Below are 10,429 nucleotides of genomic sequence, written 5' to 3'. Positions count from 1 at the left end.
GGGAGGATGCAGCAGGCCTAAAATGCTGACATTTCACAGTGGCTTCAGATTGTTTGGGTTTCAGAAACATCTCTCAGCGCTTTAATAACCCCCAGGCATTCCTTTTACAGGTCAAAAAAGCAGCTTTGCCCAGGAAAAGCATCCAGTAAAACATAGAGTAAAATACTGAACTAATCTTTAGGAAGACTTCTTTCTAGCATATACCTAGTGACACAAGTATCAGGTTTCTGCTTCTGTTGGCTCTGGTAGCCACCGTAAGAAATTCGAGAGTTTCCCTTTGCCGTGGATTTATTTTATTCAAAGGATATAGGGAGACAGCAGAGTTTTCCAGACTAAGTGTAGGCCCATGTTGCATCTTTATTGGTTGAAAAGCAACAGTATACATTACAGGGCTTGAGCTGTATACAGCACTAGATTGTACATAGAAGACCTAATCAGGAAAATGTTATTTGTTGGATATTTAACATTTCCCTTTTCATCCCTTTTCTTTTAGTAACTAGAAAGTGCTAGGCCTTGCTTAAATATGAAAGTTCCTCAAACAATGAAGATACAGAGTTTATTTGTGATCATATACTACTTATCCAGATCAAGGAAGTCTTCCACTTTGGATAGGAGACAACAGGTTGTCAAGGCTGAGTCCTGTTCTTTCACATGCTTGGGGAAAATATCAGAAGCTTCTGTTTTCACATTTAAACTAAAGTTACCAGATTTTTTTCAATGAATCTGGGGACACTTTTCAACTTCAATTGATTTTGTATGAGGACTGATTTGTAAATCTGGGGACTGTCCCCGGGAAACGGGGATGCCTGGTAACCTTAATTTAAACTAGCCGTGGTTCCCTGTGGTGTCCAAATTCAGGGAACTGTGGTTTGTTTCAACTGTCATTTGCAAACAAACAAGAAACTGAATGTTTTGATCTTGACTTGCTCTCACCATCTTGCCTGAATTATGCCATACACTTTCTTTTTCTGCTGCTGCCTGGGTTCTGGCCACATTCCTAGTAGTTTTGGTGGGGAGGGGGATATGATTATGATAAATTGCCTAAGAGCTGAGCTGAGTTTACGTAAAGGGAAAACACAATGAAGTACAACTCAGTTCTTCTACAAATTTCACAGCTCATGTGCATTTTAATATGATTTACTAAATTTCAGTAGCTAAGTAGCTCACAGGTGTGCACTGTTAAGATTAATAATGTTTCTTAATTGCCATAAAACTAATAATGTACTAAAGATAAATAGGCAATAGCAGTTAAAACATCAGGTACCAACTGACTGCAGTTCAGTGATGTTATGGAATTTTCATCAACACTGTAACTTCTAAAGAAATGAAACTGAATGTTCTAATGCTGTCCAACTTCTAGAAGAAAATTAAATTAAAATTAAAACTGCACAGGCCTGGGGAAGGGGGAGATGGATGGACAATAGGAAAACTGAAGCAATTAAGAGTCCCCTCCCCTAATATAAAGTGCATGCAGAAGGGCCGAAATCCTGAGTGGGGCTACACTGGTTGTTAATGGGGTTAAAGGCCCCTATCTCCCCCCTACACAAACAGGGCCCCACTGAAGATCAGTGGGTCCATGCTTGCAATTTGTGTTTTTAGAAATCACTGCACTTTAAAACACACCTACTACCTTGTGTAACATAAAGTTAACTGTAAGTTAGAACAATGAGAAACAGATGCAAGGAAGTTGGAAGAAGGGAACAAAGTAGACTGGGAATGGGGGAGAAAATGAAGGATACATAGTTGAATGAAAATTATTCAAGCACACAATGGCCAAGATCCCACAGTGGGCATGATCGATATATGTGAATGGTCCTATATGTACTTGGAAAGTCATTCTATTGAAAGTAGATGTATCCTATATGTGTCTGAGGACTCAGCTACATTAGAAAAAATAATATTATAAATGTGTTAGAACACTGTGACACCAGATGGCGCTGTAGAGCTGAAAGCGGAACTTATGAAATTTACCGTTTTGGGTTTTTTAAAGTATTTTCATGCTGTTTTTGCAGCCTGAGACTCTGAATCTCAGCAATTACCTCTGCTTACTGTATCAGTCTCTGGAGTCCTGTTAAGATATATTTAGTCATACATTTATTGTGAGAGTTATACCTTTATTTGATTATCACAAAATGTATAAATGACATGGCTTCTACTCATCCCCACCAATATTTTATAGTATAAAACACTTAAAATTGCCATTAATGAAGTGATTGTTCGCTTTCCAAATTGCTTTTGCTAGATTTTTGAATATTATTTTAAAGACATACATGCAAAGTAAATAAATGCAGAATAAGCTGCAATAAAATGGGAACACCAGTCTCTTTCATAGAGTTGATTCTAGCAAGCAATGCAGAGATATTAATTCAATGTCACATTTCTTACATTTTTTAAAAATAAAACATCACATTTTCAAGGTAAACGGCTCTAAATCCAGAAAAGTGCACATCTGGTTTAAATAGTCTGTATAGGGATATGTGAGCAAAGTTTTAAAAATAAACAATTAAATAGGGCAGGGAAAAGTGTAAACATAGAATAGTGGTTACTCTTTGCAGCGATTTTATAGTAAATGTAGCCATCTTGTGGAAGAAAACAGAACAGCAAGGTAGCACATGAGTGATACTAAATCTCAGTGCTTTCTATTAATGCTTGTTAGTACAGTAATGCGATCTTTATTTATTATTTCTGAAGAGGATTTTTCACCAAACAATATTCATTCAGACAGTATTGTGCTGTAAAGATATGAAGTAACCACATGGAAATTAATGCTAAGGCACCAACTGTGTTTTGCATAGAACAAGGAATTGTATATAAGCAACAAGCTATTTAAGTCCTATTTAAATGTTACACTTGGCAATCAACAAAAGAAGCTTCCAGGTGGGCTGTTTATTTGCCCAAAAAATTATTGTTACCCCACTCTTTCTAGTGCGATTATCCCATCACTTTTCTAGCTGCAAAACAATGTCATGCAATCTCACTTAAACCAATGGAATATGTACTGCTTGCAGATCTAATTTATAGAATAAGAGAACAAGAAGAACATTCATTTAAAGATCAGAAAATGTTTATTGAATATATGAGGGGAAATTGTGTACACTTGAAAACGTTGGCAGCATTAAGATAAATTCAACAATGTAAATAAGTTTTGATGGAAGTAATAATGGAATACTGAATGGCTTAGCTTATATAAAATATGCAGGGATTTATGCTATGCAAAATGAACCATAGAAAGAGAGGAAGTCATTGATAGTTTAAGGTTGTCTAAATGAATATTCTAAATTGTAAAACAGTATGTGTGTATGTGTGTATACACACACACAATGTCATGCAATCTCTGCATGAATAAAGACGTTATAAAAGACGTTATAAAAGGTTTTTGAAGGCCACATAAAAGAGCAGCTACAGGTGAATACTTGCATGTCATCGACATGACAGCACATGTGCCATTCAACAGGTTCCCGATACTGGTATATAAGCATTCTCTGTGCAGCACTGACAGCCATGATAGCTGTGCAGACTCAAGACCAACTCCAGGCTGGAGGGAGGGGACCTTTGAGGCCTACTAATGAGTCTTCCCCCCTATATTGACAGGTGGTAGAGAGCCCCTCCCCTTTTTATTTCCTCCTGCAGACTTAAGGAAAGAGAATGGCAATGGCAATGTCAACACTCTTCCAGTGAGCACCAGGCAGCCACTATGGAGACTGACCTTAATGGCCTGCTGCAGCAACATAACATCATTATGGGCAATTAGATGGTGACCACCCTATCTTCACTGGAGCTCCAGAAATGGGAAATGGGCTAGTAGTGTCTGAAGCAATGGGCTCATGGCAGGTGCCTGAAGAAGTTGCCTGCTTCTACCAGGGCATGTATACTTCAGTAGTAGGGAAGGAATTTTCCTGAAATTCAATATGAAAATACAATTTCTGTGCGGCAGATGCATTATTGGGAGAAATATGTTAAGGGCTTGTACCTCCCTCTCCCCCCTAAACAGCAATTGAGCAGGTGGTGGACTGTAGCTCTGTGGCAGAGTGCCTGCCCTCCACTAACAGGATCCTACATGAGTAAGAAAACTAGTTAGGATGCAAGCCCAGATCCCAGGTTTGATCCCTACAAAATCAGGCAGTTCCCTGCTTCCACAAAAACAGCAGCAGACATAACAACATATTTCCTAAGCATTGCATAACATATTTCCCAAGCATTGTCCGTTCCATAAACAAAATATAAAATGCAACTGGACAGATTTTATAGAACAACACTCATAATAAATATAGCCTTATCTACTGGTTCCATCTGTAATCTCCAGTAGACACCTGTCTACAGGAAACTGGAGGAGAGAACTACAATTTATTCCACACAGACCATTATACACATAACAGATGGTTAACATTCTGTCTCCGTTAATCTGGGCTAGAGTTCAATTGGCAATATAGAGGTGAATGACTCTATCCTATTAGTAGTCCCTTGAGCCATCTTGCCTCCAACTGGCAAGCTAAAGATTATCAGATAAGCATGGTGGCTGTTACCATCCTCTCAAATAACTAATTTCTGTCACATTCCAGAGTACAGTTTGATCTTAACAGGAGCTCAGATGCATAACTGCCAAGACATTTAATTCTGCTGAATGTCTTATCTGAGAACGAAAGGAAGTTGTGCTGGAAAACTAAGAAAACCAGTTGGTCTAGTAGAGCCTTATGCAGATAATTAATGAAGGGGAATTGGCAAAGGGCAAAATGAAAGTGAAAAATTCAGAGGCAGCCTTGCTTTGTATTTAAAAAAAGCAATCAGGAAAAATACAGAGATAGATGAGGAACATATACTTTATGCTGAACATGCTTAGAGATCAAATATGTAATTTTACATGACTTCAAAGTAAGAGATCAGAATATCTTTATTGCTTCATGTTATCATAGAAGAGCTTTTTTTCTGGCAAAAAGAAGTCACCCTCCTTAATGTTTCTCCTAATCAGGGTCATACTTGTCAGAGCACAGACTTCACAATGAAGTAGTGATCATTTGCTACCCAACTTTGCTACATTTCACTGCTACTGTATGTCTATGTAAATGTGACTCTTCAGCAAAAGCTTAGATTACTATCACCGTTTGAAGCCCCAGGGTTATTAAGTGGCACCATTATGTGGAATCATGTGGGAAATCTGTGGATAAGGACCCAAAACACCACCAGTTCTCTTATTTGCTCCCACACTTTTAAGCCTTGTTTCATGTTTGTTTTTTAAAATCATTTTTATTAAATTTTCCATTTTAACAATCCAATCAAATCACATCAAATGTTTCACATTATACATATACATATCAAATAACCCAAAATTTCTGCCAAATTATGGGACTCCCCATGCTTCGGAACTTTGGAGGGCTCTGATCAACATCATAATCAAACTGCATTTCGTATCTTCTAATTATTCTTATTTCTCTTTCTGTTGTCATCCTTCATTCATTCACAGCCTCTGAGATATTCTCACAAGTGAGTTAAAGCGAACAATAATACGTTTCTGTGTGGATTTTATGTCTTTGGTTCCCCAATTAATTCACAGTATCTCATCACATGCTGGTATTCTGCCAAGTCGTTCCAAGAGTCTTTTCATAACAAGCAGACGCTCAATAATTTTCCAAACCTGTTGCATCAATATAGGTTTTTTTGGGGGGGGTTACCAAATTAGACTGGAGGTACAAATATTAAAGCATATTAAAGGTTCCCCCTCAACACTTTCATTTCTGCAACTCGGTTGGTTTCCAACATGGCGGATTTCCAATTTCCCACTGCGTCACCATTGATAAAGATAGCGTTTCTGGGAATCCATCCAGGAGTTTTTATCCCAAGTCCAGCAAATTAGAGAGATCTGTTTCTGTCTGATGTTAGCAAAATAGGGAAGCCTTTAATCCTCTTCCAAGCAAGCTGCAAATCAAAGTCTAAATTATATTGTATTTTCATTTCCACACAGTTTATACTTTTAAAGCCATATTATATCAATGGATGTCAAAAATTCCTAACTTTCCTTTCTCGCTTGTTATAGATATTACAAACGGTTCTTCTGGGGGGGGGGCGGTTGTTAGGTAGATAGTAAGGCACGATAATAAAAAGAGTCTTGCCCATAGCTGCCAAGTTATCCATTTTTTAAAGGGATTTTCCCTTATGCTGAATAGGCTTCCTCGCGAGAAAAGGGAAAACTTGGCAGCTATGGTCTTGCCCCCCCCCATCCATTCCGTTCACATACCACTCTGTCTCTGATGTTCCGGTAATCTTTCCTCGATTGTCTTTCCCCATTGGCTGGGCTGTTTAGCAGATTAAATCCCCCTCCTCATCCAAAGCATGTCCAAAACTTAAATCCAATTAATCATCTTAAGTAATGGAACTTGACGCGCTGCGGGGATGGCATCCAGGAGTGCCGGCTATCTTGGGTGCTTTCCATCCAGCGCCCCCCGGCCCCTCCTTCCTTCTGAATTTGGGACCGGGTTGATGGGCATCTGTGGATGAGACTGCATGTTCCTTTGTCTGGGAAGATTTTGGGAGGCTGCTTACTCCCATAACAGCCTCTAATTAGCCCATGATAGTCGGAGCGATGGAATGTTCAGCCATCTTCCGCCGAGCCTCAAGCAGAAGTTGTTGTTTCATGTTTCTGAATCACTGCACAACTTAAGTTGTATGTAGGAGTGGGGAAATCTGTACATTTCTGTTTTCTATGTTTCTCCTTTCCCCAGTCTTAAAACACTTTTCTGCAAAAATTTGTGAGTTTTATTTTTAATCCTCACAAAAATCCATTGACTTTTTTTGGTGAATTTATCCTAATCAACACATTATTATATGCAGATCTAACTAGTGCAGATACTTTTCCAAGCAAGTTTTCCTAACAATGCAGTTTTGTATGCTATTTTTCACTAATACATGCATTTTCATTCACATCCCCCCCCTTAAATATGCATTTTGTACGTATTGTTTGGTTGGAGAACTACATCACAAAATTGAGAAGTGTGAATTTCAAAGTGCACATTTTGAAGGATAGGTGTGTTTCTGATCACAAATTGGTTGTAGAAGTATGAATTAGGGATTCACATAAAAATGCATAGAAAATATTTCTCTTCCATATCTAGTGGTACATTTGGCAAGTTATCACATGGAATAAGTATGGCATGTTTGCAAACCTGTGTGTGGTCATAGGCACTACAAACACAACACAACCAAGAAAACACAACAACTTACTATATTGGCTACAATAGAATGCTTCTTTAAAGCCTAATTTCACCAAGGGGAGGTGACATGGAAAGCTTTCCATCCAAGGCTGGTGTTCTGTCTGTGTACCCTCTTCTATATAAAAATTATAGCCTGGAGTTCAAGCTAATGTGAGAAGTGAAGTGCAGAATCCAAAGGCAAAGTAGAGTTTGAAGTTTCTAATCAGAAGATCTGTCCAGGATGAACCAACCAAATTAGGGAAGTAAGCAGAACAGCGACCAGCTGGAATAAGGGCAAGGCATGAAATTGGAATGAAGAATTTGGATCAGTCAGAGACAAGGAACACAAAGTGAAACCATGATACAAAAGTGGAATTGGGTAACTGATACTGTCCTACAATGTAAGGTAAATATAAATGTACCCCTGACCGTTAGGTCCAGTTGTGGACAACTCTGGGGTTGCGGCGATAATGTCGCTCTGTAGGCTGAGTGAGCCGGCATTTATCCGCAGACAGTTTCCGGGTCATGTGGCCAGCATGACTAAGCCGCTTCTGGCAAACCAGAACAGTGCATGGAAACGCCGTTGACTTCAATAGGGTTATATGCAAAGCAGAGATCAGTTAGAGCAGGGGTCGGCAACCTAAGGGCCCATGGGCCACAAGTGGTCCATGGGGGTTGTTTAACCGGCCCATGGACCCCTACCGTCCACTTGGGGGCCCCTGCCACCCGCTCGGTCGGCTCCCAGGCGCCACACTAAACCAGCGCAGAGCAGAGCGGGGGACCGCCTTCCACAATGCTGGCCAGCTTCCCATTAGCTGCGGTGTTATGTACTGAGCTGAATCCTAGAACAATAGGATTCAGAATCAGCAGTCTGATTGGTCAGCAGGAGCTACCCAATCCAACTCCAGGTGGAAGTGAATCCGCAACCTGATTGGTCTGCAGGAGTAGCCAATCAGGCGGCTGGTAGAAGTGAATCTGCAACCTGATTGGCCTGTAGGAGCAGCCAATCAGGCTGCAGGCAGAAGTCAATCCACAACCTGATTGGCCCTGATTGTATCCCTGAAGTAGCCAATCACGCAAGGCCCATTGTGTAAATAATGTATATAAGCAGATGGTTTTGGGAAAAGAGCCATTCTTCTCTTCTTCTCCTTGATGACTATGAGCTGAATAAAGAGCATGAAATTCACTCTTGACTCCGAGTATATTTCATGCGGGAAGCTCCTGCAGCCAATGTGCCAACATGAATAAAATATTGGTGGGGGGGGGCAGTTAAGACCCATGATCACACGACACGGTGCATGCACAACATTTGAATGGCAATGCCCACCAACGGGGTTGTGTGTGTGGCCCCCCTCAAATATTTTGGCTCCTACAAAGCATGTTATATATACTCCATGCACTCCAGTGCCCCGGCATGGAAATTGCTCTCATGCTTATCTAATTAAAGGCATCCATCACCCTCCTGCCTAATAGAACCATACATTACAGTAAAATACTGTGGGCTTGTGTGTTTTGGGATAGATTTGGGATAGGCACAAAGAACATCGAAGAAAGAACACTTGAATGCATCAGGCTTTAATTTTAATTAAAACTTGTGCTAACTTGTAAATATTTAAAATTTGTCAATATGAGTTTCAATATTTAATCCAAGAGGACAAAATAAATATTTTGACATCTAAGCAAAGCAAACATCACAGCACTCTTGTCACTTAATGGTGCTACAAATCATTTTCTAAGGCATCTCATTACAAGGGTTATTATGGGGGGGGGAGTGTTAATTATACGTACTGGCAGTCCCAACTAAATAAACCAGTTCTACTCTGTTACCCTGAGAACTAAATGATAAATGCAAGGCCATGTGAACTTTTCTGCTAAAATAAATGCTTGCAATACAGTATGGTATCCTGATTTATCTGTATGCTTAGCATTATGGCTAAATTCAAAGCATGGTTTTTTTTAAAAATAATAATAAAGTACATTTTATTTGTTTGTTCATTTTTGCAAACTTTCCAATTTTTTAAGAGAGTGTACCCATAATATTGTTGCACACCACCCCAATCTCCAAGTGGTGCGAGATGCCAGGAATTCCAGTCACTTACTCTGGATTCATTCTTCTCAGAATGAGGGACGCGGAGATTGTTGTCTTTTTATGATACCCTTCTATACAACCTGAGCTTGTGCTTCTGCTGCTGTTTCCTGCCACCATGACATGGCCTGGCAGGCTGCTTCTGCTTCTGCCTCATGTTGCCACATGGCCTGGCAGGCAGCCGCTGCTGCTTTTGCCACCACCACTGCAAGGCCTGCTGGCAGCCCCAGATTACTTGTCTTCACTATGACTCATTGCTGTAGTTTGGATTGTCCTGAATACCACCATTTGGTAGCCAAGCCCCAAACCTTTGTGCAAACAGTATTTAAGTTGCACTCTAATTTGAAGTTTCCTTCTGTAACACAAGAGCTACATTATCCTGATCACCTGGTTAGGTACCATGATCTTGCCCACAGCACAGGTAAAACTGATTCTGAAATGAAATCACTCTGTGACTATGGGGTGTTACCTGACATTAAGTGTACAGGGACTGAGTCCCATTGTCTAGAAATACCATAAAGGAAGCCTTTTCACTGGATTCTGTACTAGTTTTGAATACCTGGAAATCTATGGATTATGAGGAGACCCAGAGCTTACAGGGTTAACAGCTCAGGGAAGTGACGTCCTGTAAGCTCTGGGTCTCCTCACATGGATAGTATGCCCATTGTTCACAAATACAACAAATTACTTTTCAGGATGTTTTGTCACCAGAGGAATTGCATCACCTCATGACACTACATAGCAACTTGATGATACATATGTTACCTTACAATATCACATGCAGATGCAACATCACAAGACTAGCACACACAGTGAGAGAACAAAATAAGTTCTCCCACCCCAAAATAAGTCCAGTTTATTCTTAAAGCACTTACAGTTACAGTTCTATGCATACAGGATTATTGAGGAATGACCACTGGGAGCACAGAAAGAAGAAAAACCATGGTACCGGTACACCTGCATCAGCACAACCGGATACCTTCATCTGCCCCAACCACAACAAAACATGTCTCTCCCATATCGGTCTCTACATTCACAGCAGGCACTATAACTCTCCAACAGTTTGATTTTACTCTCAAAGGCGCACTCTTCCATTATCTCCAGAGGCAAATGGATGCTAACTTGGGACATACTTCTGAGAGTAACCATACAGAATATCCTG

Source organism: Zootoca vivipara, chromosome 1 (genome assembly GCF_963506605.1).
Source record: "Zootoca vivipara chromosome 1, rZooViv1.1, whole genome shotgun sequence".
Classification (NCBI taxonomy): Eukaryota; Metazoa; Chordata; class Lepidosauria; order Squamata; family Lacertidae; genus Zootoca; species Zootoca vivipara.
The sequence above is the reverse complement of the archived record's forward strand: the minus strand, read 5'-3'. Positions refer to the sequence as shown.